The sequence below is a fragment of the Schistocerca cancellata genome, chromosome 3 (assembly GCF_023864275.1).
Source record: "Schistocerca cancellata isolate TAMUIC-IGC-003103 chromosome 3, iqSchCanc2.1, whole genome shotgun sequence".
Classification (NCBI taxonomy): Eukaryota; Metazoa; Arthropoda; class Insecta; order Orthoptera; family Acrididae; genus Schistocerca; species Schistocerca cancellata.
In genome coordinates this window covers 922,617,328-922,634,009 of record NC_064628.1, presented here as the reverse complement: position 1 = coordinate 922,634,009, position 16,682 = coordinate 922,617,328, and positions in this window count along the sequence as shown.

The window sequence follows — 16,682 nt, the reverse complement described above, 5'->3', positions numbered from 1 at the left end:
ACAATCTTCAGGAAAAGGATAGCTACACACCATTGCTACTCCACAGTACTAGAGTGCAGCAGCAGCTTGTTCTGTTGAGGATTCTTGTTAATGGTTATTGATTTTATGCAAGTGTTCTGTTCAGAATGTACAGGATTCTGTGGTAGTTGCACTTATTCTCAATTCACCACCAAGGGAAGGAACCTGTGTCATTGCAGTATATAACGTACTTTCTGGGACAATGTACACCAAATTGTGTAACTTATGTACCAATCCAGAAATTTAAAGTGGATTTTAGATTTTTGCTCTAGTGTCTGAGCTTCACCTCGTAGCACAACAGTTAAATTTTAATTTTGCCACTGAAAAAGCAGAATAGAGTGCTGTATATGAATACAAAAACACAGGATAATAAATATTAAGAAGCTTGATTAGCAGCTATAAAAGTAATTGATTCTTAAAAGGACTTCTCCAATAAGCAGTTTTGAAACAGTGGTAGAATTTTGGACTAAAACACAGTTAGGTTTATTTCACAAACTGTAGTATGGACAAACTGTATTTGATATTGTCATTCACTGGAGCACACCAACTGAAATACAGTGCTGATGCTCTGTTTAGAGTCTATGTTTTTCATGGTAAACTGCAGTTGTTTTGAATGGTAAATAGAAAGAGCTGCTGCTTCAAAGCTATATGCAGTATGTGTGGTCACCTGCCCCATGTTAATGGGATGTAGAATTAAATTTTCACTATCGTAGCTACTATGCTGCATCATGTCCAGGTCTCAAGCCAGTGACTATGACTGCGTGACGGGAATCAAAGGAGTATGAAACTAGATATTGTGTAATTTCACAGATGAGCAATCGTTGGAACATTAAGCATTGTGTAAGATAGTCCTCCCAGCTTTTCCATTTTAGATCAGCTGTTGTAGTGCAATTTCAGTGTAGTTAGGATGTGAGAGCCCAGGCTTTCATAATATAATTGCCAAAGGCTGTAGAGGAATGACAAAACGTGAAATTACCTGGAACTTTACTGGCTGTATGAAACAGCAACTGGCTCTGGAATTTGAAATTAAACATCTCGTGATATGTAGTAAAGTATAATATATAATGCTTATTAGGGTATGAAGTGTATATATGCATAGGAAAGAATACAAATCTGTATTGACAATGCAGTAAAACTATTTTCTTTTTCTCACCATTATGGAATTTTGCTTGAAATTTTGGAAGTAGTGGCAGCTGTGATGGGGAAGAAACAGTTGAGACACTGTAGTGTGCTGACAAGTGACAGGAAGGCAGATGATGACACGTGAGTTTCTGTAACATTTGATGACATTAGGCAATTGTTTTGAGGAACTACTGTGCAGTTCCAGTCTGATGTTCACTTTGGTTAATGTAAGAACCAAATTTGGTACGCCTGAAGGATCAATGTTTTATGCCCGGGATGTGCTTTTTGTTATTTTGTACTTAGTTTCAAAACTATTTACAGGTAACATATGTTACCATGATAGTCATAATAAAATTTTGGTATTTTTTCCAGATATTACTGATTATAGTCACAATGATAATAGCCCACCACATAAAAAAGTTATCCAAAAGATTAGCTACACAGAAATAGATGTTATGCAAATGCTGCAATTATTTGAAGGCAAAGAGGAAACTATAACTGATATATAATCCCGAGTTTACAATGACTGATAGTGTAAAACATTCAGTTTTAACTATAGAAAAAATACTTAGGAAGATAATTAAACCATGGAAAATCCAGACAAAGGCCTTTTTGGCCAAAAGCTTATTTGTGACAGTCTTCGTGTTATGCATATCTGCAACTTAGTGCCTCCACCATAAGGTGAGCTGCAAGTCTCCTTTTCATAATATTGTTCAATTATAAAGATACGTTTTTGCCACGACACAAGAATTTTACTTCATACTTTCATATAAGACAGCAAAATTCTGTGTAAATTGTGTTCAAGGAGGTGAAATACCGGATGGTTATAATTACTTGCACTACTTGAGAGGCTCCCATGAAAAATGAGTGATTGCAAGACGAACTTAGTGGAAACATTTGTAAGGACATGTGGAAGAAAATAAATAAATCATTGAAAGAAACACATTTCATGTGAGGGTAACATTTGTTATTTGTGTACCATGTTTACATTACAGGTTACAAACGTTGCTCTGTGTGACAGACCACCTGTATCCATGACAGCCTGGAACCGCATTGGAGATTCCAATCACAATTGTTTGCAGCAATTTTCAAATGGTGGACCGTGAAATGTTCAAGGATCTTGACACAGCTGGTGCACCTTATCCAGAAACATGTTGACTGTCTGCAACTGTAATGTACACTAATTCCTGTGTTTCAACCCTACAGTACCTTACCAAATTGTGACACAAACACCACAATGGAAAACCTGCAACACACAGTCTGAACATCATTCCAGTAAAGTTGGGTACCCATACGCAAAAATAATTATACTTCTATAGTCACTTATGTAGCGAAAGTTTGATATTAAGCGTTGTGTATTTGCTACGTGAATAAATGAAAAAGTAGCAGATGGAAACACAAATGAATAAAATTCTTGGGATCTCTAAAACACATTTACAGCCAAGTATTAGATTGCAACAAAAAAGGGGTGTCTGAGTTTATAAAATTAATATTTACTACATGCTTGCTGTGGGCAACGAATATTTATAGATTTTCTGTGAAAAAGACCAGTCCAACAAACATACTAAAATTACATGATTTTAAACATGGCTGCGGCAGCAACTGTTAAAATTCTTCACAATAAAGGATGACAGCCAAAAACAGTTGCAGGATAAAATTTTTTATTAAAATTCTTGACCAAGGTTTCGGTATATATAAATATACCTTCATCAGAAGTAAAACTTCTAAAATTACATCATGCAATGGAGAATAATAAAAACAATTATGCCAAAGGCTTGGTCAAGAATTTTAATAAAAAATTTTATCCTGCAACTGTTTTTGGCTGTCATCCTTTATTGTGACTAAAATTACAACTAATTTGTCATGGTCCATTTTGAACTTGCATCACTTTCTTTAAAGCAAATTAATAAACAGCAGTTCTTAGACTTAAGCAGCTTCCTTTGTGCAGTCGTGGAATGTTCCTTCCCTTACAGGATTAGCCTACAGGCCAAATGTATCTACTTGAATGCAGACACACAGCATAATTCCCTAATTGTTAAAAGTGCAGTGTCAGGACTTTTCCTTAGAACAGACATTACTGATACTGTCATATCTGAGCATTTGCTCTGTCACTATTGATATGTCTAGCTTCACTATTGAATGAAGTGATCTGCTTAATGTCATGAATTGACTTCTGGGAGGTGTATGTTTCAAATCCATTCCCATCTATTTAGATTCAAGTTTTTCATAGCTTCCCTAATTGTTAAAAGTGCAGTGTCAGGACTTTCCTTTAGAACAGACATTACTGATACTGTCATATCTGAGCATTTGCTCTGTCACTAGTGGGATCATTAACAAGATGATAAAGCCTAATCTTAGTTCCTTTTTCTTCTGCTGTCACTGCACGTAATTATTTCACCCAACACAGATCAGTCAGATTTTCTGGGTCACTTCAGTAAGGAGTATAGGCACTTGCTGATTCCTCTAAAAACCTGTGCCTGCCTTGTTATTCAGTTCTTTCCTGTACGAGGATTCATAGACCAACTTCTTCAGCAGGTTTATGATTTTCTGGACTTGGTCTTGAAATAAGGTCTACCCAACCTAAAATTCTGCCCTACACTGTGGAGAACAGTTTCTCCATTCTGTCAGAATTCCAGATCTCCACATTTGGGTGAGACCTTACGTCCTTTGTGACATATTTTCTTGCCATGTGGTTTTGATTGCAGTGACCATTTCTCTTTGACTTATCCTTTCATTACCTATAAACAGCAGTCTCAATACTAGTAAGACCTATTCCACCAAAGGGTAAGCCACCTGCTGCTCAACATATCTCATATACCGACTTAGTGTGTACCCACTAGCCTTCTTTTTCGTTTTCTTTTTTTAAACCATTAACAAAGTGTGTACACTAGTTGTTAAACAACAACACATGCAACTGTGTTTCAGAGTGTGTGAACTCATTGTCTGTTTACTATTCATGGCACCTGGAATCTTCCTCCCATTATAGGCATACTGTGCAAACCATTGTGAAGCACATGGCAGAGTATACTTAGCAAGGTACCACTTGTTAAGTTTTCCTCCCGTTTTAATTGCTTAAGGAGCATGGAAAGAATTAATGCATGAAACCTCTGTTGCATGCTCTACTTAATCTAATATGGCCTCCAATTTCCTTATGGTGGTGATACGTAGGGCTACAATGAATATTTCTAGATTATTCACTTAATACTGGTTCTTGAAACTTTGTAAATACACTTTCATGGGATAATTGACCTTTGTTTTAAAGCATCTGCCAATTCAGGTTTTTCAGCATTTCCATGAGTTAAACAAACCTGTGACCATTTGTGCCACCCTTCATCATATACATTCAACTTTCCCTGTTATTCCTATTGGTATGATAATCCCAGACACTTCAACAATCTTCTGAAGTAGTATGCACAAGTGATTTGTAAGCAATGTCCTTTGCAGATTGCGTATTCCCTGTATCCTGCCAATGTCTTACCTGTGATGGAGCCTATGTGATCATTCTATTTCAAATCTCCACAAATAGCTACATCCAGGCTTTGTAGCATTTGACTGATTCTTATTGTGAATCAGTGATAATGCAGACATGCATCACTGGGTGTTTTCGCCTTGTGAACTGCATGCATTTACATTTATGTACATTTAAATAAAGTTGCCAGTATTTGGACCACTTTCAAATCTTATCAAGAGCTAAATATTTCTGCAGGTTTTCTTTTCTACAGGTAGTACTTCATTAGAAGTGATTGTATCATCTTCAGAAAGTCTGAAGATAGTGTTAATATTGACTGCCTATATGAACAAGGATCCCAGTACACGCCTCTTTATTTCTGTTCTCTCCCTATCCAAAATAATATTCTACATACTTCTTACTAAAGAAATCCTCAATATACCCACAAATCGTGTTTGATAACCTATATAATTATAGTTTTGTTAAAAACATTGGTGAGATACTGAGTCAAATGCCTTATGGAAGTCGAGAAATACTGCGTCCATCCTCTTTTGTTAATCCATACATTTAGGATAATGTGAGAAAAGTACCAGTTGGGTTTTACACAATCAGTGTTTTTGGAATCCATGGGAGGTGGTATGGAGGAGGTCACTTTTAGTTCAGAATATGTTCTAAGTATCTGCATCAAATGAATGTCAAGTCTATTGGACAATAGTTCTGTGGATCACCTCTGTTATCCTTCCTGCAAACAATTGTGACCTGTGCCATTTTGCAATCAGTGTGCACAGTTGTTTGGTCAATGGATGTACAGCATATTATGCTTGAAGTGGAAGCCATTTCAACTGCAAATTCTGCATAGAATCTGACAGGAATGCCACCAGGCCCTGGATCCTTATTTAATTTTAGCCATTCTTCAGTGCTGTTGGCAGTAACATCTGCATCACTCATCTTTGGAGTGGTGTGAGAAGTAAGCTGGGACAGTACTTCTGTATCTTTCTTAGTAGAGGAGCATTTGAAAATTTAATACAGCACGTCTGCTTATGCATTGCTACCAGCTTCCATGTCATCTATTAGTGTCTGGACACTATTTTTGGTGCCACTGATAGCTCTTACTAGGACCATAATCTATTTGGGTTTTGTCAGATCTTTTGTTAAGATTGTTACGGAAATTGTTGAAGGATTTCATGCATTCCCCTATTGACAGCTTCAAATGTTTCATTCCGTCTCACTCTACACTATGCTTTATTTCATGCCCATTATGCAGTAGGCACTGTTTCTTTGGAAGTTTATTTACTGTAATTGTATACTATGAGGGTCCCTCTCATCATGAACTATACTACTACACACATATATATTCAGAGCATGGTAACTATTCTATCAAACTTTGGCCACAGTTCTAATGCATGTTCATATCCAAAGGCAAATGTTGAGGCTTCCTCTTTGAGATATGATATGATTGCCTCTTGTATCATTTACAGTAGTTTTGAGCCTACAGAATGGATATTTCACCCTGCAGTTTTGAAACTATCTGGCAGTTGGTAAAAATTGTGTGGGGCCAAAACACAAAGCCAGAAATCATTACTCTTTTGCAGACAGTGCTTTTAGCAATTGGATGGCCTCATGTTTTAGAAGCCAGATGTGGATCATCAGTGTACAATTACTCAGTATTTCTTTAGACAGGTGGAGAACTGAAAATGGCCAAATTCACATTGAAGCCAGTAACACAATCACCTGATGGAATAAGACAGTTGCGAAAATCTTGTAAAATTATGAAGATGCAAAATGTTTTGAGACTCCATGTAAGACGACCGAGAAAAAAAGACATTGTTCGGTGTAACGTTGGACTTTGTAATGAAGGCAAAGAAAATGTGTGTTGTATTTCACATTCTAATTTTATTATTTATACAGTTTAGTGAACAAAGATTTGGACAAATCACTTTCACCTGCAATAGATTTGAACAGTAATATAAATCTGACATTGACAAATTTGAACAAATCATTCATATCATTAAATAAATATCACATGTTCACTTTTATGCAATATCCTGTGACACGTGTCACAATTCTGGCATTTAATTTCCCTGGTTTATACCTAAAACCAATTAAACGGCACAGAGAATGTTCTGCAAGAAAAAGTTAAGGTCGGTTGATACTGTAAAAAAACATTCCATGCTGAATGTAAGTAATGTGAAGGATGTATTGATTGGTAGTGGTTAATCTTTGCGTCAATGTTAGGGATGTGTTAATTGACAGCGGTTCATGTTTGCTTCACTAACAGGATAACGTTGCCATTAATCACATTTCAACAAAATAAAAGGTTTTCAGTTAAAAAGCTCAATTGTAAAGAACATTGTCTGCAAATTGCAAGGTTCCTGGTTTGAGTCCCTGCCCAGGACACAGTTTCAGTTTCGAATTTTATTTTGTAAGAAACTGTGCTTTGCTTCCTCCACCTTTGATAAAGCCGAGTCATTGCCTCCTCCTCCTCCTCCCCCTCTAGCTCAGATCCAGGGCACACTCATGGAAACAAGCACATGAAAAAGCATTTGCAGCAGAGTTGGTAAAAGATCCCCGACAGTGGCAGTGGGATTGGTGCAGGCCTCTCAGCTAATCAGGTAATGCAGTTTTGCATATGTCTTACACTTATGCCTCATTAGTGTCAGAACTATTGACTACTTCTGTTTTCAAAGTAGAAAGCTGACAACAGTGCTGCCACTGATGATCTTTTGTCAACTCTACTATAGATGTAACAGCATTTGGATACAGCTGTATTAAGTGTAGCTTCAAGACTTGGGAGCTGCATCTGCGTGGAAAAATTTAGTGATGACACCATGAACAGAGAAGATTTTTGGAGTTTAGTGAAATTTCAAAACTGCAGCTAATATTTGTCTTAATTTTGCATAATCAGCAAGTGCAATTATCTTAGCAATAGAAATGGAGACATGTATGAATGCCTAATTAAAAAACATCAGAGGGATTATTACTTATTTCCAGGTAACTCACTATTGCACACAGTACCAATAAAAAACCATTCGAAAGTATCAGAGACCAGCTTTTGCTTTTTTGGAAACCTGTGTGAGTGAAAGAGTTTTTGTCCCCATCCCCTAAAAATAGATCCTAATTTTAATACTGTCTTGCACTGTTTTTATCGATAATGTAACAATTTACAAGTTGTAATTGTGCAAAAGAGGAGCCGCAGAACAGTCAGTAACTAAAAGAGTATCAAAGTTAGAAGTTTGTGTACTCCAACACAGTGTTGAGGCAAGTTTGTCAGAGATTTTCCTTGTAAAGCCCAAGAGATAGTTATAAAGCCACACACATCAACATGAATAATGTTAACTTTCCTGTTAAAAAGTACTTACAGATCTCTCTAAAATTGTCCTGAAAACAGCGTACATATATTGTATTCCAGCTACTTCTATAAAGACTACAATAAAAATATAAGAGTAGTTTATACTATGAATATTTGCTTTACTGTTCAGCAATGTCAGTCATAATTTTAAATGTCACAGTGTTATGGAACTACGAACCTTTCTTGGATGCAAGGGTGTCTGCTATGGACCTATCCATGAGTAACCTTCAGCTCTCCATAAATCTCCTGACAGTCTCAGAATATAATCATACAGTAGCGCTTTAATAGGCTGTAGAAAACTAGCAGTATTAAGTTGTTAGGTGTATGAATAAACAGATGAGACAAAGTTGCTATAAACCATTGACATTGGGGATAAAAATCTACTACTTCGAGGGAGTAAAAGAGGAAGGGTAAGAACGCTCTCAGCGCGCGCGCTTTCGTGCGTGCGTGCGTACCAGTTCAATTGCTGACGAAGAGCGTTGTGGAATGGGTTGGTACCTCAGTGTGCGCCTGTGTCGCGGCAGTAGTATTGCTAACATCATGCTGGAAACAGAAATGTGTAAAGAACGAGATTTGTTGGAATTTTATGAGTCTGCACCAAATTCAGCTCACCCCCTCCCTGATCATTAAGTTTTAAACGCTACGCTGGAGCCCAGCTGTTGGCTTACAGGGTAGAGCTGGCGCTCAGTATACATCAATTAAAAACCTTAGTAACCTATTCCTCGTTCATATTTGGCACTTTATTCATAATGTTCCGACATGATAGCACAATATTATACAGGTTGCAGCAAAAAGATTAATCCAATTTAAAAATATAACTATTATGTTGTTTGAGATACGTATGTGAACGACGTACCGTTGGAAAGTACAAACTTCCGAGTTTTACATGGTTTCCGCTGGGCATAGTTTCACGAGTCCGCAGAATCCGTTCACCGTGCAGCTCGACAACTCAGAATGCTCCCGAAGTCTGTCTGGCGTGTGTTGCGTCGACGTTTGCACGAAGGACATGTCTCGATGTGCTTAAGAACTTTATTTTCCCACAGTCGGAGACTGATTCGAACTTCATGTAGCAATAGGATGAGGATGGGGCGCCGCCACTCTGGAAGTGCGGGAGTTTTTAAATCAAAGGATTACTGGACGATGCATGGATCGGTCGCACTTGACCAAATGATTTAGCCCTACATTCCAATGTCGCCGGACCTGACCGTATGTGATTATTTCTGTGGTGTCACCGCCAGACACCACACTTGCTCGGTGGTAGCCTTTAAATCGGCCGCGGTCCGTTAGTATACGTCGGTCCCGCGTGTCGCCACTATCAGTGATTGCAGACCGAGCGCCGCCACACGGCAGGTCTGATCTAGAGAGACTCCCTAGCACTCGCCCCAATTGTACAGCCGACTTTGCTAGCGATGGTTCACTGTCTACATACGCTTTTTGCTACGACCTAGCAAGGCGCCATATTCAGTTACTATGAATGTATTCTGAACAGATAATATTGTGAATTATGTACCGTCAAGAGCGACGTTCATCATTAATGGATTAAAGTTAAGTATCAAACTAATTACGTCCGCTTTCTAGAATTCTCATTCCTTGTCACGTTCCAGACCTCACGTCAGTGTAGTTCTTCCATCCTCATGCCAGCCTGCGTGAGCTAATACGCGTGCATTTCGGCCTCCACTCGTAACACGGTGTTGGCTCTTCTGCTAACACAAATTTTTTTGTGGGGGTTTATAAAAGACTCTGTTTATATTCCTCCATTACTGACAAAAATGAATGAACTGAGACCTCGCATAAGTAATAGAACCCAGTACGTTGTCCTCGATGGTGAGTGTTCATCGGAGGTGAGGGTATCATCTGGAGTGCCCCAGGGAAGTGTGGTAGGTCCGCTGTTGTTTTCTATCTACATAAATGGTCTTTTGGATAGGGTGGATAGCAATGTGCGGCTGTTTGCTGCTGATGCTGTGGTGTACGGAAAGGTGTCGTCGTCGAGTGACTGTAGGAGGATACAAGATGACTTGGACAGGATTTGTGATTGGTGTAAAGAATGGCAGCTAACTCTAAATATAGATAAATGTAAATTAATGCAGATGAATAGGAGAAAGAATCCCGTAATGTTTGAATACTCAGTAGTGTAGCGCTTGACACAGTCACGTCGATTGAATATTTGGGCATAACATTGCAAAGTGATATGAAGTGGGACAAGCATGTAATGGCAGTTGTGGGGAAGGTGGATAGCCGTCTTCAGTTCATTGGTAGAATTTTGGGAAGATGTGGTTCATCTGTAAAGAAGACCGCTTATAAAACACTAATACGACCTATTCTTGAGTACTGCTCGAGCGTTTGGGATCCCTATCAGATCGGATTGAGGGAGGACATAGAAGCAATTCAGAGGCGGGCTGCTAGATTTGTTACTGGTAGGTTTGATCATCACACGAGTGTTACGGAAATGCTTCAGGAACTCGGGTGGGAGTCCCTAGAGGAAAGGAGGCGTTCTTTTCGTGAATCGCTACTGAGGAAATTTAGAGAACCAGCATTTGAGGCTGACTGCAGTACAATTTTACTGCCGCCAACTTATATTTCGCGGAAATACCACAAAGATAAGAGAGATTAGGGCTCGTACAGAAGCATATAGGCAGTCATTTTTCCCTCGTTCTGTTTGGGAGTGGAACAGGGAGAGGCGATGCTAGTTGTGGAACGAGGTACCCTCCGCCACGCACGGTATGGTGGATTGCGGAGTATGTATGTAGATGTAGATCAGCAGCTGTGGAAGCTGCAACTCAAGACATGCTCGCTGCAGTGTGGGAACAATTTGAATACCGCATCGACGTATGCCATACATCTCAAGGGGGCATATTGAACAACTATGAAAAGGTATAAGAAAAATCTTTTGGAGTTTCCCGCTCATCAAAAAACAAAATTCATTGCATACGTTCATTCAAAAATGGCTCAAATGGCCGTGAGCACTATGGGACTTAACATCTGAGGTCATCAATCCCCTAGACTTAGAACTACCTAAGCCTAACCTAAGGACATCACACACATCCATGCCTGAGGCAGGATTCGAACCTGCGACCGTAGCAGCAGCGTGGTTCCTGACCGAAGTGCCTAGAACCGCACGGCTACACGGGCGGCCATATGTTAATTAATTTCAGAAATATAGATATGCCAAATCGAGTGATACACACTGTATAATTCACATTATGACTCGTTTTGGCTGACTGCCATAATGAGATGCCAATGGGTAATTCAAATCGTAACTGGACTATTTTTAGCTATACATTATACATCAAATATTGAAATAGCATTTTAACAGCTACGCTGAGTCTATAGAAAACTCTAAGAAAACGGTATATAATAACGTGGCTGACGGCTATGATATACCGGTACCATTAAGAATATTCTGATATGAGTATCAACGTCAAATGCTTTGTACATGCTCGTACATGAACAACTGGCCTTGGCCTTGGGCCTGTACTTGGGCAAAGTCGAGCTGTAACCGGTACAGGGCGGTGGTGTCCAGTATCACAGATTCAGTGCGGTAGGATATTCATAGTCCTTAATTAAAACTGTTTCACGTGGCTTTCGTGAGTGTCTAACAATACAACATGAAATATAAACAATATTTAACAATAATATTCATACTTAGATTAAAATGTGTAAAAGGGATATACTGTATACTTATAGTTCCAGTACAAGTACACTTCTTAGTATGAAAAGATAAATAAAACAAGGCGTTGTGTGAAAGTTGAATAAATGAAACAGTACGGTAACTATTTAATAAGAATCTCGGTGGCTCATAGCGCATTTATGAGATTATATCCGACATCCAGTCTGGAACCGCGCTACCGCTACGCTCGCAGGTTCGAATCCTGCCTCGGGTATGGATGTGTGTGATGTCCTTAGGTTAGTTAGGTTTAAGAAGTTCTAAGTTCTAGGGGACTTATGACCTCAGAAGTTAAGTCCCATAGTGCTCGGAGCCATTTGAACCATGTTATATCCGACATCGCAGTAAAGAGAAAGCCGCCTCATGTTTTGGATTAGATACACAGTATAGCGATGCTAATGACTAAAGTAGTTCGTGAGTCTGTGCGAATGGGAACTCAAGGAGTTAAGGTACCGATACCGTGTGACAAATACTAATCATTTTATGTCTGTGGACACAACACTTGACTGCTGGCATTCTGAAATGCTCAAGAGTGAGAAGAAATTCGAGAAAATGAAAGAAAACGTTAACAGTATCACTCCACGTACGCAGTCGTAATGCAAAGATTTTTTTCTCTTTAATTACACTCTGGTATATCCTGTGTCTCTGTGTCAGGATAGTACTATATCATATCAAGTCCAGGGGAGTAACTGGACTGGGGTAGAAAATGTGACATGCAATGCTGTAGTTCTCTCCGTTCTAAAATAACGAGGAAAAGAGAAGTGCTAGGAAATGTACAATTAAAAGTCATTCTGATCGAAAGGAGAAGCCACGCTACGTACATTATACACTCCTGGAAATGGAAAAAAGAACACATTGACACCGGTGTGTCAGACCCACCATACTTGCTCCGGACACTGCGAGAGGGCTGTACAAGCAATGATCACACGCACGGCACAGCGGACACACCAGGAACCGCGGTGTTGGCCGTCGAATGGCGCTAGCTGCGCAGCATTTGTGCACCGCCGCCGTCAGTGTCAGCCAGTTTGCCGTGGCATACGGAGCTCCATCGCAGTCTTTAACACTGGTAGCATGCCGCGACAGCGTGGACGTGAACCGTATGTGCAGTTGACGGACTTTGAGCGAGGGCGTATAGTGGGCATGCGGGAGGCCGGGTGGACGTACCGCCGAATTGCTCAACACGTGGGGCGTGAGGTCTCCACAGTACATCGATGTTGTCGCCAGTGGTCGGCGGAAGGTGCACGTGCCCGTCGACCTGGGACCGGACCGCAGCGACGCACGGATGCACGCCAAGACCGTAGGATCCTACGCAGTGCCGTAGGGGACCGCACCGCCACTTCCCAGCAAATTAGGGACACTGTTGCTCCTGGGGTATCGGCGAGGACCATTCGCAACCGTCTCTATGAAGCTGGGCTACGGTCCCGCACACCGTTAGGCCGTCTTCCGCTCACGCCCCAACATCGTGCAGCCCGCCTCCAGTGGTGTCGCGACGGGCTTGAATGGAGGGACGAATGGAGACGTGTCGTCTTCAGCGATGAGAGTCGCTTCTGCCTTGGTGCCAATGATGGTCGTATGCGTGTTTGGCGCCGTGCAGGTGAGCGCCACAATCAGGACTGCATACGACCGAGGCACACAGGGCCAACACCCGGCATCATGGTGTGGGGAGCGATCTCCTACACTGGCCGTACACCACTGGTGATCGTCGAGAGGACACTGAATAGTGCACGGTACATCCCAACCGCCATCGAACCCATCGTTCTACCATTCCTAGACCGGCAAGGGAACTTGCTGTTCCAACAGGACAATGCACGTCCTCATGTATCCCGTGCCACCCAACGTGCTCTAGAAGGTGTAAGTCAACTACCATGGCCAGCAAGATCTCCGGATCTGTCCCCCATTGAGCATGTTTGGGACTGGATGAAGCGTCGTCTCACGCGGTCTGCACGTCCAGCACGAACGCTGGTCCAACTGAGGCGCCAGGTGGAAATGGCATGGCAAGCCGTTCCACAGGACTACATCCAGCATCTCTACGATCGTCTCCGTGGGAGAATAGCAGCCTGCATTGCTGCGAAAGGTGGATATACACTGTACTAGTGCCGACATTGTGCATGCTCTGTTGCCTGTGTCTATGTGCCTGTAGTTCTGTCAGTGTGATCATGTGATGTATCTGACCCCAGGAATGTGTCAATAAAGTTTCCCCTTCCTGGGACAATGAATTCACGGTGTTCTTATTTCAATTTCTAGGAGTGTAGTTGTACCGATAATAAATACCGTAACAAAATGACCTACAAGGAACACGTCTAAGGGAAAAGAAACGCGATCCCGCAAACTCCCGTCACTCAGTACTGGCGTTTTCAGCCAATAAAGCGAGTTTGGAATTTATAAAGAAATACATTAGTACTGTGCTTCCTTCAGAGTTTGGAACTTTGATTGTCCTCATGGCGAACAACATATAAAACGAATGTAAAATGGTTGGTTCAAATGGCTCTGAGCACTATGGGACTTAACATCTGTGGTCATCAGTCCCCTAGAACTTAGAACTACTTAAACCTAACTAACCTAAGGACATCACACACATCCATGCCCGAGGCAGGATTCGAACCTGCGACCGTAGCAGTCCCGCGGTTCCGGACTGAGCGCCTAGAACCGCTAGAAAACGAATTTAATTGGCAGGATATACTTTAAACGAAAAAAAAAATTAAAATCGAAACTTAGAGGAGTTCAAGGAACATGAACGGTGGAGCTGCGCAAGAGACCAGGTACATTTTTACAAACACACACGCACACACACACACACACACACACACACACACACACACACCCGCGCGCTCACCTACGTCACAGCTGAAAGACTCCATTCAAAAACGACATAGTGCGACATTAAAAACTAAAAAAAAGTGAGAGCTCACATTTAATAATGATGTACCAGCTTTTTAATAGCCAAATATGACCGGCATTAATATAAATATCCATATCATTCTGATTATCAGCAGCTGTATTTCGAAAGTAGCCCTCCAAGCGTGAACTGAATGGGTTTCAGACTGTGCCAATATCTCACAGCAGCTGACAGGTTTTCGACAAGCGTTGACTTAGCCAGAACACCACTCCAGGAGAAACCAAGCACTTTTCTTCATTGATGGAAAAAGGCTATTATCCACGGGAAAGTAACGGGAAAAATTAGCTGCTAAAAACTCACCATGTGCATCAGGATTGCGGCAGAAAACGAGGGTCTTGGCAGTGCAGGGATCAACATTCTGCGGGATGTATGTGTTACACTTCACAAAACGGACATCGTCCACATTCCAGAAATGTTCGAAACATACCATTAACTTTCACCGTCAGTATCGAATGAAAAATGGAGGGCCACAGTGATCACAGTTTCGCCCGTCTAGATCGAAGGCGAGCCACTTTGGAGGACGTTCAATTAGTTATACACTCTTAAACAACGCGTATAGAATCATATTGGTATAACGGGTATTATATATCTTAAAAGAAAAAATAATGTTATGTAGTTTATTTAGTTAGCGGAAACACTCTCCTAGTAAATTCGTTTGTCCTTTGATTTATCGTGATCTGTTACTGATTTTTAGTGGAGTTAGTTTTTACTTTTAGCTTTCAAAAAAAATACAAAAGAGATATAATAAGCAAAATTATGAATTTCGGAGGTTGCCAATTACGTATTATATCTGGTTTTATCGAGCGCCAGGCTCCCTACAAGTTACTGTAAATGCGATAGCGTAGTATTACTCAGCTCTGAAATTATTACTATCACAGAAAATAGACAAGTTTTAATAAAATTATTTCACTGGATTACTTCAATTAATCTCACAGAATATTTTTACATAATTTCTTCCGCTCCGGCTATCAGACATTGTGCTGTGAAAAAATATTTTTAAATGTACCGCGTAATGGCGGCTAATTGTTAACAGTCAGAGATTACTGTTACTCGCTCCGCAGCAGCTGGAAACATGCTAAATAATTTTCATTAAATATTCTTTTCATAAGATAAATGTGGCGTAGGTTCTTGAAATAACACACGGAGATCACTTTATACTAATATATTCTTACTAGGACACAGTTTACACCATTAAATATTTGCAATTACGTTACGACAGAAACAAACGCTAGCGCAGCACAATAGCTTGCGTACCTTATTCCAGCTAACACCAGAACGAACAGAACAAAACAGACTAGACAGAAGAATGAGCATTGCATTGTATTTTATACTCTAACGAAGATAATCACATTATAATCTCATACAATAAAAATAATGTCTTTTCTGCATTTATCGATATATATATATAGTATATTTTTACAGTTAAATCAATGTTTGCAATTAATTTTGCGTCACATACTGTTTGTTTTATTTATGTTTCACATTGATAAGGGTGAATATCGCAAAAGGGACACTACACGGGTTGTTGGCAACTGATGGAATGGGATGGCATGCAACCGACCGCGAAATACTAACACTGTCTGTCGTGGAGTTAATCATGACGCTGGCTATCCTTTGAGGCGTAGCTGTAGATAGTGCGATAATATGAATATTTTATATGCACGAAAAAACAAACATCCAGAGGCTGAATTTGTCCAGTGATTCCAGGTGGTATGGCTTACATGTCCCATACTTTTCAGGAGGGATAATTTGCTCTAAAGGAGTACGATTTTTATACGCAGACCAGGAATCAAGCGAAAGCAAGTTATTTTGACCAGCTATTGGTCCAAAGTAGTGCTCATACCATAGTTGTAGTTGTCTTACACCCACTCTCCCACTATTGCTTGCTGTGATGAATGTGTTTCCTACTTCCATTGCAAGATCTCACACACGAGAAAAAATCGTAGGGGCAGAGCACCTCCAACCTCTCGCAGCACAAATAAATACCTCTCCAGCCAATTTGCCATCCAGATTAACAGTATATGAATGCGTAAAGGCATTGATGTTAGCTGATCTCGATACAAATTTCTTGGTACCTCTTATTTCATATGCATTTCCTCTTCAAACCCCGATTGGTCGGTGTTGAAAACAAACGCCTTACTAAACGATGGGATACATTTATCTACAAATTTTCGGCCGATTCCGT